Source organism: Triturus cristatus, chromosome 6 (assembly GCF_964204655.1).
Source record: "Triturus cristatus chromosome 6, aTriCri1.1, whole genome shotgun sequence".
Lineage (NCBI taxonomy): Eukaryota > Metazoa > Chordata > Amphibia > Caudata > Salamandridae > Triturus > Triturus cristatus.
Window position 1 is genome coordinate 1,847,601,564 of NC_140589.1, and position 18,530 is coordinate 1,847,620,093.

An 18,530-nucleotide genomic window follows, 5' to 3' on the forward strand; every position below is an offset into this window, starting at 1 on the left:
GAATACTGTATGGTGGCAGGGTAGAACAGCAGAGGAGAGGATGGTGTAGTGTATAGTAGGGTTGTGTGTGGTACGTAGTAGCCTTGTGAGTGATAGGGTAAGGTAGAGTGGAGCAGCAGAGGGGTGGACAGGATGGCGCAGCATATAGTAGGGTGGTGTAGAGTAGTGTAGAGTGGAATGCTGTATGTTGGTAGGTCAGAGGAGCAGCGGAGTGGACAGGATAGTGTAGTATATAGTAGGGTGGTGTGTGGTAGGGAGTAGCCTTGCGAGTGATAGGGTAAAGTAGAGTAGCGCAGCAGAGGAGTGGACAGGATGGTGTAGTATACAGAAAGGTGGTACAGTGTAGTGTACATACTGTATGGTGGTAGAGCAATACAGCAGAGGAACGGATAGGACGGTGTAGTGTATAGTAGGGTGGCATAGAGTTGCATAGAGTGGAATAGACAGGTGTATGGCGGTAGAGTGGAGCGCCAGAGGAGTGGACAGGATGATATAGTTTATAGTAGGGTGGTACAGTGTATTGTAGAGTGGAATGGTTGTATGGTGGTAGGGTAGTGCAGCAGAGGAGTGGTATAGTTGTAGTGTATAGTAGGGTGGTGTGTGGTAGGTAGTAGCCTTGTGAGTGATAGGGTAAGGTAGAGTGGAGCAGCAGAGGGGTGGACCGGGTTGTGTAGTATATAGTAGGGTGGCGTAGAGTGGAATAGACGGATGGTGGTAGGGTAGTGCAGCAGAGGAGTGGTATAGTAGTGTATAGTAGGGTGGTGTGTGGTAGGGAGTAGCCTTGTGAGTGATAATGTAAGGTAGAGTGGAGCAGCAGAGGGGTGGACCGGCTTGTGTAGTACATAGTAGGGCGGTATGTGGTAGGGCGGTATGTGGTAGGGAGCGGCCTTGAGAGTGATAGGGTAAAGTAGTGAACACGAGCACACGTAAGTGCAGACTTCAAGGCCCGAGTAAAGGTGGCCTTCCCTCTGCGCCTGTGCCCTTCGCTGCACAGTTCTCTTTTCACCCCGGCTCCGTGTTTCACTTACTGCCGCTCCTGCCGGAGTTTACTCAGATCACAGGTGAGGCTGCGCTAGCACCGCCTCTGTGGGTTTAATGCTCTGAACACTAATGAAAGCCCGCGCCCCGGGCGCCGCGGCAGTCTGAGGCTCCCTTTCATTGCCGAGTGCTTACTGCACAGAAGTGCCCTCACCTGGAGAGGCACAAAGGCCCGCGCCTCACCCGCAGGGAGGGAAAGAGTGTGTGGGCGGAAGCAGCACATCCGAGAGCGGCGCAGGCCTCCTCCCCGCATCTCACCCGCGCTGCGTTGAAAGGCGGAGCTTCACGGGAGCTCTGCTCCAGGAGAAAAGCGCTTTCAGAGGAGCCGCGGGAGCCGAGGCCGCGCTGCATCCTGGGAGGGCGGGAGCCCCGAAGAGGAGCCAGGCAGGCATTTACCGGGGACTGGAGGGAAGGCCAAGGCTGGTAGGGAGCCAGGAGCCGCTCTCTGCCCTCCGTGGGAACCATCTCTCCCCATTCACACGGCGGCGTGTGACTGTGGAGAGGAGGGCAGAGCTGCATGCTAAATATGGGATAAAGAACCCCCTGCTGTGCATTAGGCGGATATTGCAAATCACCGAGGAGTTCCATGACCAAGTAGAGGCACGAAACTGAGGCCTTCTTGCTTTCTCTGATTTTGGGGAATATCCCTGGTCTCCAGTGTGAATGAACCCTACTCGTACCAGGGCCTCGTCCATTCCCGTGAAGCCATCATAATACAATATATTTCAGAGCGTTATATTTGGATTTGGGACAGTGGGGCTTTTATCCATGGTGCTGAATGTTTGAAAAATTCCTTCCAGAAAGGACCGTAACCTTCGGGGAAAACCACAGTGCATGAAAAAAAATCACCAGTTGCATCTTGACATCCCTAGCATTGTAGTCCAGCACCCCAACAACATTTCCAGAATGTGGCTTAACGGCTAGAGTGGCCGACTTTGGGACCGGGGAACCAGCTCAAACATCCTGTGATTCTGGGAAAATCACTTAATCTCCCCGTGCCTAGAAATGAATGTGTCCGTCTGTAATGCAACTGGTGCTCATGTGAAGCGCTATGATACCTTCAGGTCGAGTTTGCGCTTATATAAAACTGCAAAAAAAATATTTTGTAAATTGAATCAAATGTAACCTGTTATAATTGTTGATTCTCTGCAGTCCTGGAGTGCGAACATTTACTCTTCATCCTTAATATGACCAGGGTCAACCTCACCTTTTTCTCATAGTCTAGCATTTGTATCCTGTGAATTGACATTCAGTGTCTAGAAAAGGCTTAATATTGTCCCATATGTGGAGCGGGAGACATGGTCAGGTTGGCCCCCAGGGGACTAACCTCCTCTGTGGCTACAGAGTCATATAGGTGTTGCCCAATCAGATGCCCACGTTGAAGATATACCCGTAAAACTGGGTATGAAGCACCCCAGACTCCTCCTCTGTGTCTGCTCCTGTGTGGGGTGCCTCAGGGCTCGGCCCTCAGCCCTACGTTGTTCAATCTTTATGTCTCCCCTCTGGCCAAAATCATCAGGCAGTGTGGGCTCTCAGTGGTCTCGTACGCTGATGATACCCAATTGGTGGTGTCAGTTTCCAGCAATATGGAAGAGACAGCAGATCGTTTTAATCTCTGTATGTCTCGGGTACATCAATGGATGAGTCTGAACTGCCTGAAACTGAATGGTGGAAAGACCGAGGTCCTCTTATTGGGCTCTGATACCTCTTTCTGGGCACCCAGATGGTGGCCGACGTGCCTAGGTGACACCCCCACGCCTGTAAACTAGGCATCGTCTTCGATGACAAACTGACCTTCAAACATCAGATCACCTCCCTGTCTTCTACAATCTTTTTCATCCTGAAGATGATTGGAAAAATCCGCCCCTTCATTCCATCGGAGTCAGTAAAGATCCGGGTGACAGCACTGGCATTGTCGAAACTGGACTATGGAAACGCGCTGTTTGTAGGGCTCCAAAAGCAGCTTCTTCAGAAGGCAGCAGCCAGATTGCTGCTGGATATCCCAAAATTCCAGTCGGTCTCACAGAATTTGAAGAGCCGACATTGGCTTCCTGTGGAGAAGAGAATTATATTCAAAGCATATTGTCTAGCTTTTAAGGCACTCCTTGGGTTAGGCCCTTACTTCTTGAAAAAGCAATTGAAATGGTATACACCAACCAGAAATTTGCGGTCGGCTCACTGCAAACTCCTTCAAATGCCCAGGATTAAAAGAGTTTGTTGGGGCGGAAGAAGTTTTTTTTCGGGGTACCGTTAAAACCTGGAACGTGCTTCCTGGTGAGGTAAAGAATTGTCCAACTATCCTGGCCTTCAGAAAAGCTTTAAAAACCCGACTGTTTGTAAATTAAGTTCAGTCTGGATTGCGTGGTAACCTTCTTTTTCCATCTGGCTCAAGCGCCTAGACGCCGTCTGGCATTTGTGCGCTATATAAATGTTTAAATCAAATCAGATCTGTGAAAGGTTTTAGTCTCCTTGTAAGGGTCATGTCTCCCACTGTGGAGATTCCTATGCAGTCCCATCCCCACACCTTTGAGGGTGTTCACCTCCGGGAGTGTGGCCCCTTCCTATAGGGGAGTTTGACCATACAAGTTGTTGGATATTAGAATCTTTCCAGGCCAATAAAACAGTTTTTGTTGCTCGGGTAGACTCACATGGGAGCTTCCCTCCATGCAGGTAATGGATTCCGGATGTATCGCCTGTGGTCCAGACTTCAGAGATGCACATGGGCGTCCGCCATCATCCCACTCAAGGGTAGTGAATCCAATTGGTTGCCACAAGTAGATATGCTGCTCTGTAGTAGGACAGTCAATCAATCATCGCTAGTCCTCCAATAAGTACAGTTGCATCAGGTAGTGTAAGCGACTCTGGGGGAACCTTGTTCCATATGAAGGACCCCATCAACGTCGCCAGGGTGTGTATGCGCATAAGGGGAAGGGAAAGCCCATAATTTTGTCATCTATAGATGATTTTAGGGGGCGTAATCATCTTAAGTAGTGCTATTTGCCCGAGTATGGACAGGGGAAGAGTCCTCCATCTGTGCATCTCTTTGTACACGGTCCATCATGGGTGTGACTATTGGCACGAGCAGTCTCCTCCTGGTGCGTGGGTTATACCCAGGCATCTGCTACTAGGTGTGGAGGCTCGAGTCTCTTGTCCTTGTACCCAGCCTCCCAGGGTGTCTATTGGGCAGAAAGTGTAGAGCTGTGACTTATTCCAGTTAACGACCTAATGTCTGTATGAGTTCCATCACTGCTGCTCCAGTGGTCTTGGGGGTGTCAGTGGATATAAGGACGCCATCCGGGTATAGCAATATTTTATCTGCAGGAATCTGCGACTTCTGAAGTTCTTATCATGCATGTGAGGGGTTCAATCGCGATAGCAAATAATAGAGGAGCGAGGGGCAATCCCTGCAAATACCTCTCTCCAAATCATAAGGGGATTGAATTGCCCCCTCCCTCTGACCAGAGCCCGCAGGTCTCTGTAGCCTTGATTCCATCTTGTGCCTCTTTAATCCACCACCGGCACTCCCTGCCCCGTTTTCTCACTCTTTCAGATTCCACCTTTCTCCTTTGGGACAGTTTTCCGTCTTTCTCTTTCTCCTGCTTTCACCTGTGCTTGTATTTTGTCCTCTGGGTAAAATTCAAACGAGAAAAGGAGGTACCGGTCCCCAAAAATGAGTGCCGGAAGGTCCCACTGGCTCAAATGAAGCACTGGCAGGCTGGCAGTACACAACAACTCTAGAATTCTTCAATTAAGTGCATTTTCATTTCATCAGGTGACCCAAGTTTATCTGTATCCATGAAGTGTCCATCAGCACTTGCCTTCACAGCTTCCTTCACCCCCAGGAGGTCCAGAGAGCCTCCAGGTGAGGCCTCCAGCTTCCTTCACCCCCTGGAGGTCCAGAGAGCCTCCAGGTGAGGCCGCCAGCTTCCTTCACCCCCTGGAAGTCCAGAGAGCCTCCAGGTGAGGCCTCCAGCTTCCTTCACCCCCTGGAAGTCCAGAGAGCCTCCAGGTGAGGCCTCCAGCTTCCTTCACCCCAGGAGGTCCAGAGAGCCTCCAGGTGAGGCCTCCAGCTTCCTTCACCCCAAGAAGTTCCAGAGAGCCTCCAGGTGAGGCCTCCAGCTTCCTTCACCCCCAGGAGGTCCAGAGAGCCTCCGGGTGAGGCCTCCAGCTTCCCTCACCCCCAGGAGGTCCAGAGAGCCTCCGGGTGAGGCCTCCAGCTTCCTTCACCCCAGAAGGTCCAGTGAGCCTCCGGGTGAGGCCTCCAGCTTCCTTCACCCCCAGAAGGTCCAGTAAGCCTCCAGGTGAGTCCTCCAGCTTCCTTCACCCCCAGGAGGTCCAGAGAGCCTCCAGGTGAGGCCTCCAGCTTCCTTCACCCCCAGGAGGTCCAGAGAGCCTCCAGGTGAGGCCTCCAGCTTCCTTCACCCCAAGAAGTTCCAGAGAGCCTCCAGGTGAGGCCTCCAGCTTCCTTCACCCCCAGGAGGTCCAGAGAGCCTCCGGGTGAGGCCTCCAGCTTCCCTCACCCCCAGGAGGTCCAGAGAGCCTCCGGGTGAGGCCTCCAGCTTCCTTCACCCCAGAAGGTCCAGTGAGCCTCCGGGTGAGGCCTCCAGCTTCCTTCACCCCCAGAAGGTCCAGTAAGCCTCCAGGTGAGTCCTCCAGCTTCCTTCACCCCCAGGAGGTCCAGAGAGCCTCCAGGTGAGGCCTCCAGCTTCCTTCACCCCCAGGAGGTCCAGAGAGCCTCCAGGTGAGGCCTCCAGCTTCCTTCACCCCCAGGAGGTCCAGAGAGCCTCCGGGTGAGGCCTCCAGCTTCCTTCACCCCCAGAAGGTCCAGTGAGCCTCCGGGTGAGGCCTCCAGCTTCCTTCACCCCCTGGAGGTCCAGAGAGCCTCCAGGTGAGGCCTCCAGCTTCCTTGACCCCCAGAAGGTCCAGAGAGCCTCCGGGTGAGGCCTCCAGCTTCCTTCACCCCCTGGAGGTCCAGAGAGCCTCCAGGTGAGGCCTCCAGCTTCCTTCAACCCCAGGAGGTCCAGAGAGATTCTGGGTGAGGCCTTCAGCTTCCTTCACCCCCTGGAGGTCCAGAGAGCCTCCAGGTGAGGCCTCCAGCTTCCTTCACCCCCAGAAGGTCCAGAGAGCCAACAGGTGAGGCCTCCAGTTTCCTTCACCCCCTGGAGGTCCAGAGAGCCTCCAGGTGAGGCCTCCAAATTCCTTCACCCGAGGAGGTCCAGAGAGCCTCCAGGTGAGGCCTCCAGCTTCCTTCACCCCCAGGAGGTCCAGAGAGCCTCTGGGTGAGGCCTCCAGCTTCCTTCACCCCCTGGAGGTCCAGAGAGCCTCTGGGTGAGGCCTCCAGCTTCCTTCACCCCCGGGAGGTCCAGAGAGCCTCCAGGTGAGGCCTCGTGACTGGTTTTGGTGTCTACAATACTTGTGTACCACTAATACTGCATCGACTGGTCATTCTAGTATACACAGCTGACACACGCCAGCACTGCGGATGTGAGTCGCTACTAACCTTCTCTGAAGGGTCGGTGTTGGACTTGGTCCTTCTGGCAGGTTCACCCCTGAACTTTTTGCTTTTTATTGGTGACCTGGTGTAGTGATTTTTGGTTTCTGCGCACTTTACCGCTGTGTCCCAGGGTAAAGTGCGTGCGTGTAGTGAGGTTGGCCTGCCCTCCCATAGGAATGCATGGGGGAATGTATGTGTCCTGGTAGTTCCTGATGCGTGGGGTGTGCAGGCTCGAGTTTGGTATGTGCGGACTCGTGTGATTGAACGCTGCGCGATGATGTGTGCGGCGTGCATGTACCTAGTGTGGAAGTGCCACTTCTAGAAGTGGGCACTTCTGTGTGCAGTGTGTCTGGCGTGTGATTGGTTGGAGCTGGCTGGTGAGCCTGGCTCCAGGAGTCTGGTTGGGTCTGCCCCAGTGGTGAGTGTGAGATTAGCATGCTGATGGCTGGGGAGGAGTGCACCTTAGACCTGAATAGGGCAGGACTTTCCCCACACAATGCTGGCTCCGCCCCCTGTGGTGCGACTGACGACCCTAGCCCTGCCAGTGAATAGAGTGAGGGGCTGAGCACATGAAGGGTGCTCCCCAACCAGCTGCGACTGGTTTCCCCCCTCACCCTGAACCCAGAACAAAGGGTTTGTACTGTATAAAAATGGGGCTGTGTCCCCACAGAAACTGTTCTGCTTTTGGATCCTGACAGGAGGGGGCTGCTGCCGCCGGAGGCCAGGAGGAACCGCCACTTGGGATTGCCTCCCTGCCCTGGAGTGCCCAGTGAGCTGGCCCCTGGCCCAGCCTTGCCCCCTGCCTACCTTCCTCAAGACTTTGTGTTGGACAGGCCTCACAGACGGCTTGCTCCCTCCCCGCCCGACAGGGCCCGAGCTCCGGCCCACCTGGTATATCCCCGCGAAAAGCACCTGTACCCCGTCTCCCGACGGATCTTCTGCCCTCGGACCCCTCCTCATCACGGGGTCCAGCCCCACCGGCTTCCCCGGCCGGGTTAGGCCGCCATCTTGGGCCCTGCACCACGCGGCCGCGTGGCCTCACCTCGACCCTAACCCCGGGCCTGGCCGGCCCCGACATCCCGGCACCACCATCCACCCAGGAGGTGACCGGACCACTTGGCAGGTCAATGGGAGAACGAGGTGTCAAGGGCTCTCCCCCGCCAGGGGCCGATCGCCCCCAGCTCCCCCAGGCACTGGCTCCACCCCCTGCTGGGTGTCTGGACACCTTCATCCCGGACCCTCCGATCTCCAAGTGCGAGGGTCCGGACATCAAAGGGCACCAGCCCTATAACTGAGGCAGCTCCGGAGCAGGAAGGCAGTTGTATCCTGGAGTCGAGAGACACCGAGTGAACTCAACCTTGACGGTCTACTGGCGCTGCCGTAGCCCGCTCTTGTGAACCATCGTCCTGCCTGCTGGCGCTGCCGCGGCCCTCTGCAACCTTCCTCTTCCGGGGACCTGCTGGCGCTGCCGCGGCCCGTTGTAACGACCATCTTCCGGGGACCTGCTGGCGCTGCCGCGGCCCGTTGTAATGACCATCTTCCGGGGACCTGCTGGCGCTGCCGCGGCCCGTTGTAACGACCATCTTCCGGGGACCTGCTGGCGCTGCCGCGGCCCGTTGTAACGACCATCTTCCGGGGACCTGCTGGCGCTGCCGCGGCCCGTTGTAACGACCATCTTCCGGAGACCTGCTGGCGCTGCCGCGGCCCGTGGTATCGACCATCCTCACCGGGACCTGCTGGCGCTGCCGCGGACCGTACCACCTAACCCCCCAGCTCGAGGATTGTGAGCTCATCATCATCATCTCATCCGAACTACCTGATTGGTAAATAGACTGTCCCGCTACCCCCTTCCCTACCTTACGAGACTCTAATCGAGGGGACCCCTGAGTCCAGACCTCCTTGTACCATTCAACCGTACCTTAAATAAGTGCTTATAAAGAACACTGAACCTTATCCGTGTGTGATATCTGTCTGTGGGGGGGAAGTTACTGGTCTGTACGATCGCGGGAGACGGCTCTCCCCGGAGGCCTCTCCTCCTGACCCCGGCCGACCCTCCCGGTCCGTCTACCTTTTCTAACATTGGTGGCCAGCGGCGCGATCCGAATCAACGCGTAATCGTACAGAGAGTAGCTCACCCCACGACATAAGCACGATGTCGACCAAAGATAACAGCTCCACCGAGAAATTCCAAATGGAGAAATTAGAAGAATACAACCACCGCGAACTGAGACAATTTTGCATAGAACTTGGCATTGCTACCACCGGCCTGAGTACCAAGGATGACCTAAAGCGCGCTCTTGAGTCATGGACAGAAACTGGGGTCGCTGGACCCTCCGACCAAAATAGCATCACACCAGAGGGGAACGCCACGGCTCCCGAGGAGCGGGGAACGGGCCTCTCGCAGGAGGAGATCCGAGAAAGAGACAGAGTCAGATTACACGAGTTGGAAATGGCACGACTCAAGATGGATGGGGAACTCAAGTTAGCTGAACAGAAACTCAACCTCGAGCACATGCGGCTTCGAGAGGAACGAGAAGAGAAGCAGAGACAGAGAGAGCTGGAAGAGAAAAAAATAACGCTCGAGCACGAGCGCCAACTAGCGGAAATAGAACTGCGCAAACAGAATAAGGAACTGTGGGTGCCTGAGCGACCACACACCCCGGGGCCAATTGAGAAAAAAGTTCATATCCCCAAGGATGTTGTCCGCGAGTACGTCCGAGAAGACGACATACAACAGTGGTTTAAAGCCTATGAGATCGCAATGACCTCCCATCGGATCGACCGGAGTGATTGGGGAGCCGGACTTTGGGGGAGATTTATCAACGAGGGTCGCGATGCCCTGCTGCAGCTCCCCGATCACCAAATGTCGTCCTACGACCACATGAAGGCTGCCCTCCTCACCCGCTACGGCCTCACGCCCGAGATGTACCGCCAGAGGTTCAGAGATTGCACCCGGATCCCAGGTACAACTTGGGTAGAATACGTGAACTATTTCAGCCGGGCCTTCGAGGGTTGGATCAAGGGGAGTCAGGTCACCACCTACGAACAACTCTTCAACCTTATGGTATGGGAGCACCTGTCAAACAACTGTTTCGTCGAGCTCAGGCAGCACCTACTCGACAGTAAGCTGTCTGACCCCCGGCAGCTCGCCGCCGAAGCTGACCGGTGGGAAAGCACCCGAGTGGGCCGGAGAGGGCCACACGACCAAAACAGAAGCAACCAAGGCCAGCACCGTCCTCGAGGAGGAGGAGGGGGCCAGGGGCGAGGGAGAGATGCCTTACCAGCAACACCCGTGGCCAGCACCCCGCCCCCGGCCGGCCGGGGCAACCCCCCGTTGCGGCCCGGGTACCGAGCCAACGTCACGTGCCACCGGTGCCAGCGACTAGGCCACTACGCCAATGACCCGAGCTGCCCGCTAAACCAAACGCCCAAGCCCCGCCAGGTAGCTGCCGCTGCCCTAGGAGAAGAGCAATCATCGGAGGGACCCGAAGAGTATGAGCCGGCCCAGCAAGGGTGGGAACCGGCCGCCATGGTCCTGGCATGCTTAGGGGGAAGAGACATGGTCCCGCGGGCTCCCCTACCCGCCAACACCAGAAAATACGGTCAGTGGGTGACCATTAATGGACAGAGAGCCGAGGCCTTGCGTGACACCGGCGCCAGCGTGACGGCCGTCCGCTGTCACCTGGTGAAGCCCGAGCAGATCCTGCCAAACATTCTCTGCCCCGTCCGCTCGGCAGATAACTCTGAGAGTATGTGCAAGATGGCCTGCGTCCCGTTTGAATGGGGAGGGGTCTCCGGCCTACTGAAGGTGACGGTCCGGGACGATGCCCCCGTGGACTGCCTCCTGGGGAATGATCTCGAGAGTTCCCCGTGGGCCACCGTCGAGAGAAGAGAGCACCTGGGGATGCTGGGCCTCCCGGACTGGGCCTGCATAACCACCCGATCCATGGCCGCCCGTGCCGCCCCCCGATCAGACGAAACCGGATGGCCAGCACCTCCGCCCCCGGTTGCCCCCGTCGAGGACAACGGCGAGTCCAACCTCCCGGACCCGACTACCGAAGAGGACGCACAACACCAGGACCTTCCGGATCTGGCTCAGTGGCGTCAAGAAGGGGGGCCCACCCAAGAACAGTTCCGCCAGGGACAAAGGACCTGTCCCTCCCTCGAGGGACTCCGCCAACAAGCCAGCACCCAAAACACCGGGGACACCACCGGAACCCACTGGGTCTACTGGGATAACGACCTGCTCTACAGCGAGCAAAGAATCGCCGAGCTAGGGGCCGGTCGAGTTCTGGTGGTACCGCTCCGCTTCCGAGACTTTCTGCTCAACCTGGCACACGATGTCCCCCTGGCTGGACACCTGGGCCAGGACAAAACGTACAGTCGCCTGGTGACCCACTTTTTCTGGCCGAAAATGAGGAATGACGTCCAGAACCACTGCCGATCTTGCCCCACATGCCAAGCCAGCGGGAAGAGTGGTCGGAAGCTGAAGGCCCCTCTGCAACCCTTCCCTGTGGTCACCACCCCGTTCGAGAGGGTGGGGATAGACATTGTGGGGCCTCTGGACCCCCGCACGGCCCAAGGACACAGGTTCATCTTGGTACTAGTGGACCATGCCACCCGCTACCCCGAGGCGGTGCCCCTACGGACAGTGACAGCTCCGGTGGTTGGCCGGGCCCTGATGGGGATCTTCTCCCGGGTAGGCTTCCCCCGAGAAGTCGTCAGCGACCGAGGTACGAATTTCATATCCAAATACATGAAGTCCCTCTGGCAACAATGCGGGGTCACCTACAGATTCACGACCCCCTATCACCCCCAAGGGAACGGGCTAGTGGAGCGGTTTAACCGCACTCTCAAGGGGATGATTGGGGGATTGGAAGAGCCCCTCCGTCGCCAGTGGGATGTACTGCTCCCGTGCCTCCTCTTCGCCTACCGGGAAGTTCCCCAAAAGTCCCTCGGATTTAGCCCCTTCGAACTCCTGTACGGGCACCCTGTGCGAGGGCCCCTCAGCCTAGTCAAGGAAGGTTGGGAGATGGCCCCCCTAACGACCCCTCCAGACGTCTTCAAATACATCCTGGCCCTACGAAACCAGACCCGGCGCTTCAGGGAGATGGCCAAGGCGAACCTCGAGGCCAGCCAGGAGGACATGAAGAGGTGGTATGATCACAATGCCTCCTCCGTTGAATTCGAGCCTGGGCAGCAAGTATGGGTGATGTCCCCCACCGAACCATGTGCCCTGCAAGATAAGTGGACGGGGCCCTTCAAGGTGGTCGAGCGCAAAAGCCCCGTCACTTACCTTATCGACCTGGGTCCCCCCGGAATCCCCTTCGGGTCCTCCACACCAACCGGCTCAAACCACACTTTGTGCGCTCAGAACTAAGCCTCTTGATGGCTACCGACAGTGGTGCAGAAGAAGACTCCGAACCCCTCCCGGATCTCCTGAAGACTCAGGAGAAGGACGGCTCCGTGGATGGGGTCCGGCTCTCTGACGCCCTCACTTCGGAGCAACGCCAGGACTGCCGGGACCTCCTGCTGCAGTTCGCTGCCCTGTTCTCCCTCACCCCCGGGGTCACCCCTTGGTGTTTGCACGACGTAGACACCGGGGACAGTCCCCCTGTCCGGCACCGGGCCTACCGCGTGCCAGATCGGGTACGGGCCTGCATACAGGAGGAAGTGGCCAAGATGCTCACGATCGGGGTCATCGAGCCCTCGGACAGTCCCTGGGCCAGTCCGGTTGTATTAGTTCCCAAGGCCGCTGCCCCCGGCACCGCACCTGAACTGAGATTCTGCGTCGACTACCGGGGCTTGAACGCTGTCACCCGGACCGACGCTCATCCCATCCCCCGAGCAGACGAACTGATCGACCGGCTGGGGGCCGCCCGCTACCTTAGCATCTTCGACCTAACGGCGGGCTACTGGCAGATCGGCCCCACCCCCAGGGCTCAGGAGCGGTCAGCCTTCTCTACCCCCGATGGCCACTATCAATTCAAGGTCATGCCCTTTGGCATGAAGAATGCCCCCGCCACGTTCCAACGCCTTGTGAACCAGGTCTTGGCGGGGCTCGAAGAGTTCAGCGCTGCCTACCTGGACGATATCGCTGTATACAGCCGCCACTGGTCCGACCACCTCCGTCACCTCCAAGAGGTCCTACAAGCCCTCCAGCGGGCCGGCCTCACCATTAAGGCCGGCAAGTGCCAAATTGGCCAAGGGTCTGTGACCTACCTTGGACACCAAGTGGGAAGCGGGCTGGTGGCCCCGCTGCAACTTAAGATCGCTGCCATCCAGTCCTGGCAGCCCCCCGTCACCCAGACCGAGGTCCGAGCCTTCTTGGGGCTCACCGGCTACTACCGGCGGTTCGTGAAGGACTACGGCAGCATCGTGGGGCCCCTCACGGGTCTCACATCCAAGAACCAACCGAAGCGGGTCAATTGGACTCCTGATTGTCAAGCGGCCTTCGAGAAGCTGAAGGCCGCCCTGTGCACCGCCCCGGTGCTCCAGGCCCCCGATTACAGTCGGGAATTTGTGGTGCAGACCGACGCCTCCGACCACGGCATCGGAGCCGTTCTCTCTCAGTTGAACCCCGAAGGTCATGACCAGCCGGTGGCCTTCATCAGTCGACGTCTCCTGGCCCGAGAACAGTGTTGGAGCACCATCGAGAGGGAGGCCTTTGCAGTAGTGTGGGCCCTCAAAAAGCTCCGACCCTATCTCTTCGGCACCCACTTCCGGGTACAAACCGACCATCGACCCCTGCAATGGCTGATGCAGATGCGGGGGGAGAACCCAAAACTCTTGCGCTGGTCCATTTCCCTGCAGGGAATGGACTTCACCGTGGAGCACCGACCAGGCCAAGACCACGCCAACGCGGATGGCCTGTCCCGCTTTTTCCGCCTCGACGAAGAGAGTCCCCAAGGAGATGGGTGACTCTCCCCGCCTTCAGCTGGGGGGGACGCATGTTGGACAGGCCTCACAGACGGCTTGCTCCCTCCCCGCCCGACAGGGCCCGAGCTCCGGCCCACCTGGTATATCCCCGCGAAAAGCACCTGTACCCCGTCTCCCGACGGATCTTCTGCCCTCGGACCCCTCCTCATCACGGGGTCCAGCCCCACCGGCTTCCCCGGCCGGGTTAGGCCGCCATCTTGGGCCCTGCACCATGCGGCCGCGTGGCCTCACCTCGACCCTAACCCCGGGCCTGGCCGGCCCCGACATCCCGGCACCACCATCCACCCAGGAGGTGACCGGACCACTTGGCAGGTCAATGGGAGAACGAGGTGTCAAGGGCTCTCCCCCGCCAGGGGCCGATCGCCCCCAGCTCCCCCAGGCACTGGCTCCACCCCCTGCTGGGTGTCTGGACACCTTCATCCCGGACCCTCCGATCTCCAAGTGCGAGGGTCCGGACATCAAAGGGCACCAGCCCTATAACTGAGGCAGCTCCGGAGCAGGAAGGCAGTTGTATCCTGGAGTCGAGAGACACCGAGTGAACTCAACCTTGACGGTCTACTGGCGCTGCCGTAGCCCGCTCTTGTGAACCATCGTCCTGCCTGCTGGCGCTGCCGCGGCCCTCTGCAACCTTCCTCTTCCGGGGACCTGCTGGCGCTGCCGCGGCCCGTTGTAACGACCATCTTCCGGGGACCTGCTGGCGCTGCCGCGGCCCGTTGTAACGACCATCTTCCGGGGACCTGCTGGCGCTGCCGCGGCCCGTTGTAACGACCATCTTCCGGGGACCTGCTGGCGCTGCCGCGGCCCGTTGTAACGACCATCTTCCGGGGACCTGCTGGCGCTGCCGCGGCCCGTTGTAACGACCATCTTCCGGAGACCTGCTGGCGCTGCCGCGGCCCGTGGTATCGACCATCCTCACCGGGACCTGCTGGCGCTGCCGCGGACCGTACCACCTAACCCCCCAGCTCGAGGATTGTGAGCTCATCATCATCATCTCATCCGAACTACCTGATTGGTAAATAGACTGTCCCGCTACCCCCTTCCCTACCTTACGAGACTCTAATCGAGGGGACCCCTGAGTCCAGACCTCCTTGTACCATTTAACCGTACCTTAAATAAGTGCTTATAAAGAACACTGAACCTTATCCGTGTGTGATATCTGTCTGTGGGGGGGAAGTTACTGGTCTGTACGATCGCGGGAGACGGCTCTCCCCGGAGGCCTCTCCTCCTGACCCCGGCCGACCCTCCCGGTCCGTCTACCTTTTCTAACACTTTGGTGCTGGACCTTGTTGTACTCCCTAAGCGCCTGGGAGCGCTTTTTGGCTTTATAGCGCTAGGAGCGCTTTGCTTCTGACAGCGGGTGCCCACCCCGCGATTCTGCCGGTCTAGGCCAAGTTCGGCGGGTGCCCACCCCGCCGTTGTGCTTGTTCCCGAGGGAGCGCACCCCTCTCATTGCCGAGAAAATCACCGCTGCAGCCCGGGCCGGGACATCCAGGAAGTCAGGCGGGCCGCCGGGACAACCGGAACAGGAAGTAGGAGGGCGGGAGCCTACCCCGCCTCCCACCGAGGACTCGCTGCTGGTTCTGGGGGCCCCGGAGCAGGCAGGAGCCTACCCTGCGCCCCGGTGCCCTCACACAGAGGAGAAACGTCTCACCCAGGCGGGAGCCCACCCCGCACTGGGACGAGCTGCCATCGTGTACGGGGCCCGTAGGTCCCGCCTCCCTGGAAGATTGCCGGCCCCGGAGAGAGAGAGAGAAGGCGACGCGGGAGTCCCCAGTCCAACAGCCCGGTGAGTGCGGAAGGGCTGGGGGGGACTCCGTGTGCGTGCTAGCTGAGCGCTGGGGCGCTCCAACGAAGGCCCGCATTGGTGGGGTCTCGAGCTCTGTGTAGCTCCAACGGTTGGGAGCCATTGCTGGTATAGATTCCAGAGGGACTCCAACGAACGGGGGCAGTTTCCTTGGTTTCTGAGCGCGAGGCGCTCCCACGTGGTGACTGTTTTGTTGAGCCCAGTGAGGCTCCCACGTACTCGGGGAGGCATTTTGTTCAGTGCCGTGAAGGCTCCAACGAACGGAGGCAATTTGCTTCAGAGCCCACGAGGCTCCAACGTTGGCCCCCATTGTATAGTTTAGAGCGTGGCACGCTCCCAACGTCGGGGGCATTTCTTTTGCACTCGGAGCGGCCCCGGAAGACAGCGGGCCGCTCCCACGCATACGGGGGCATTTCTCCTGTGATTGAGTGGCCCCAGATGGCAGCGGGCCACTCCCATCTTGCCCCACAGAGTTGTTTAGAGCCTGCGAGGCTCAGGGGGCCACAAGTGTGACATATTTAGAGTCCAGGAGAGGCTCCAACCCCCGCCATATTTGTTTAGGAAGGCACAGTGGTGCCCCAGCATCTCCCAAGTTGCCCAGCACTTAGTGGGCAACTGCCACGTGTAGGTTGTGCTTTGTGCGCCCTGGTTTGCGCAGCCTGCGCAGGCGCGCCCTGACTCTGCTGGACACAGGGCGTCCTTGCCCCTTCCAGGCCAGTTGGCCTAGGGACTGCCACAGGTTGTGGCTAATGTGACTTTGGCGCTATTTTTCCTTCCCTACACCTCTGAATGTGATGCATCATGTGTAATGTGTGTTTACCCCTATAGGTATTGTGATACTTAGGTGGTTGTTTTCTCCCTAGTACAGGTGGTGCTAGTGGGGTCCTGATTCCCTGCGCAATATTTTCCTAAGGTGGTTAGGGTTGCGTAGGTGGTACTTACCTGATACCAGTAGTTACTGGTTGTGTGCTACATGTTCTATTTTAGCGCTACAGTGATTGAATGTGCGATGTGCTAAAGTATTATTCCTATGTTCTAAGTGCTAATTTCCACAAGTGCTAATTCATGACAGTGGTCCATGTGGCCCTGTCCCCTGTACATATAATCCCTTGTAAATTCTGCCCGTGCCTGTTGGCACATTGTAGAGTGTGTGTTTTTATCTAATGTGTTGTGGTATAATACAAAGGTTATTGTTTTATAATACCTTGTGTGGAGTTTCCTTTGTGGTGGGCCTTGGGTGTTGTTGCTGGGTGCGCGCGCAAACGCTTTACACATCGCCTCAGAGATAAGCCTGACTGCTCGTGCCAAGCTACCAAGGGGGTGAGCAGGGGTTATCTTTGGCGTGTAACTCCCCAGCCCTGACTAGAGTGGTGGTTTCTGCCTGGCTTTGGCGCAAGCCCTAGCCAACCAGAAATCCCATTTCTAACAGTCGGTGCAGAGGCGAAGCAAGCCTGACTGCAGATAGCCAACGGGATCTTTTCGCCACCTCCCCAATAGAGAGCTCTGACGGGACCAGTCGGGGAAGAGCAGCCTGGGCCGGTGACAGCTTTAAGAAGTACCCCAGGGGAACCATTTGGAGGAAAGAGAACTCCGATTTCAATCCTGTTTCTAGATGAACGGCACCGGAAGAAAGATGGCCTTGGGCGAGAAGCCTGTGCTCCCAGAAACTGACTTTTCGTCACTTGGAGAGAATTCACTTGTCCTGAGGCCTCTTGCAGCTCTGCACCCTCCGAACTGAACCCCTAACCTGACTGAATGTATATGCCGCTGACCGCGGCCCCCGCAGGGGGCCAATCGGCGGTCAGCGCCTTAGTGCCCCCGGGGCACCGGTCACCCCTCCCCACCCCCTCCCACTGGGGGGGGCGGGGACGCAACCGGAGCCCCCCTCCTCGGGCCGGCCAGAAGTGACGCGCAATGCGTGTCACTTCCTGGCCCTGGTGTGAGGGGGAGGCTATTTAGCCTTCCCCCACCCTCCTGGCGACCTCTTTGTCGCCCACCTCGCCATTTGACCGGTCGCAGCCTCGTACACCAACGGTTGTCGTCCTCGCCCCGCGCTGTGATCCCGGCCTCTCCGTCGTCGTGCGATTTACAAGAGCAACGAGCAATGGTGAGTCTTGCAACACCCCCCCCGCCCCTGTCCCTGGGCAGTCCCAGGTTGACGGGGCCCTGTGGCTCGGATGGCCACGGGTGGGGGGGCGCAAGTGGGGTCCTGCGCCTCGAAAGGGCGCTGCGACTATTGAATAGGCAGTTTCGTGGCGGGAATGAAGAGCCCCGGGGGTGTGCGGGCAAGGCCCGATTGGCGCTACTAGGCCGCAGGGCCTTTGAGAATGAGGGGATGGGGACGTTCGCCTAGCGTGGGGGCATCACCCCGGCAACGGCAGTATCGATTCATGTCTCGCGCGTCGCAACCCCCCCCCCGCCAGAGCTACGTGGTTGCGAGCTGCCTGGTGGCGCTCTATTAGTCAGTCGCCCCCCACCCCCTCCGGTGGCTGAGGGGGTTGGGAGAGACGGGTTTCAGGCGGCGGCACATGTGTAGAAAGTGCGTGGCCCTGGGTGTGCTGGGGTGTGTGGGGCCTCGTTGTGGGCCATGTGGGCTGCGAACGGTTGCGGGTCGTGGAAATCGGTCGGCGTCCGCACTCTGTGTACAGACGAGATATTCTATATTTGCTTTAATGATTCCAACATGTGTGCAAACCCGAAATGAGACAGACTGCCATTCATGTCCTAGGGCTGTTAGTTTATTGAGATTTTAATTTTCAGCCTCGCACTTCTAAGCCCAAAGGTCTTAAGGCACATGAGGAGAAACTCATCTCAGGTCACATTGAAGTGTATATATTGTCGGACATTACAACCGCCTCCTTTTTAGATCGTGTTCAGCCTTTACAAACCCTTTTAAGACGCTTCGTAAGAATGCGGCACGCGCCGCATGCTGTGGCTTTCCAATATGCCTTCGAAATTAAAATTGTAACACCCAGGGTTAGGGGAGACAACCTAGACGAGACTTTTCTCACAGGTTTCTTCCGGCGAATGCGGAACTATTGACAACCTGGCTTTGCGCGCGCGCTTTGGACCAGTACGCTCTGTGCGCAGCACATTTCCTCTGGCGTTAATGGATATGTATCGAAATGCCGAGACTCGAACAGCCATCGTGGCTTTGACGCTGACGAAGCGTCCCATCGGGTCAAAAAACACTTTCCATTACGGACGCGTTGCACCGCCTGCAATGTCGGGAGAGGACGTGGTCCGTCGGCTGCG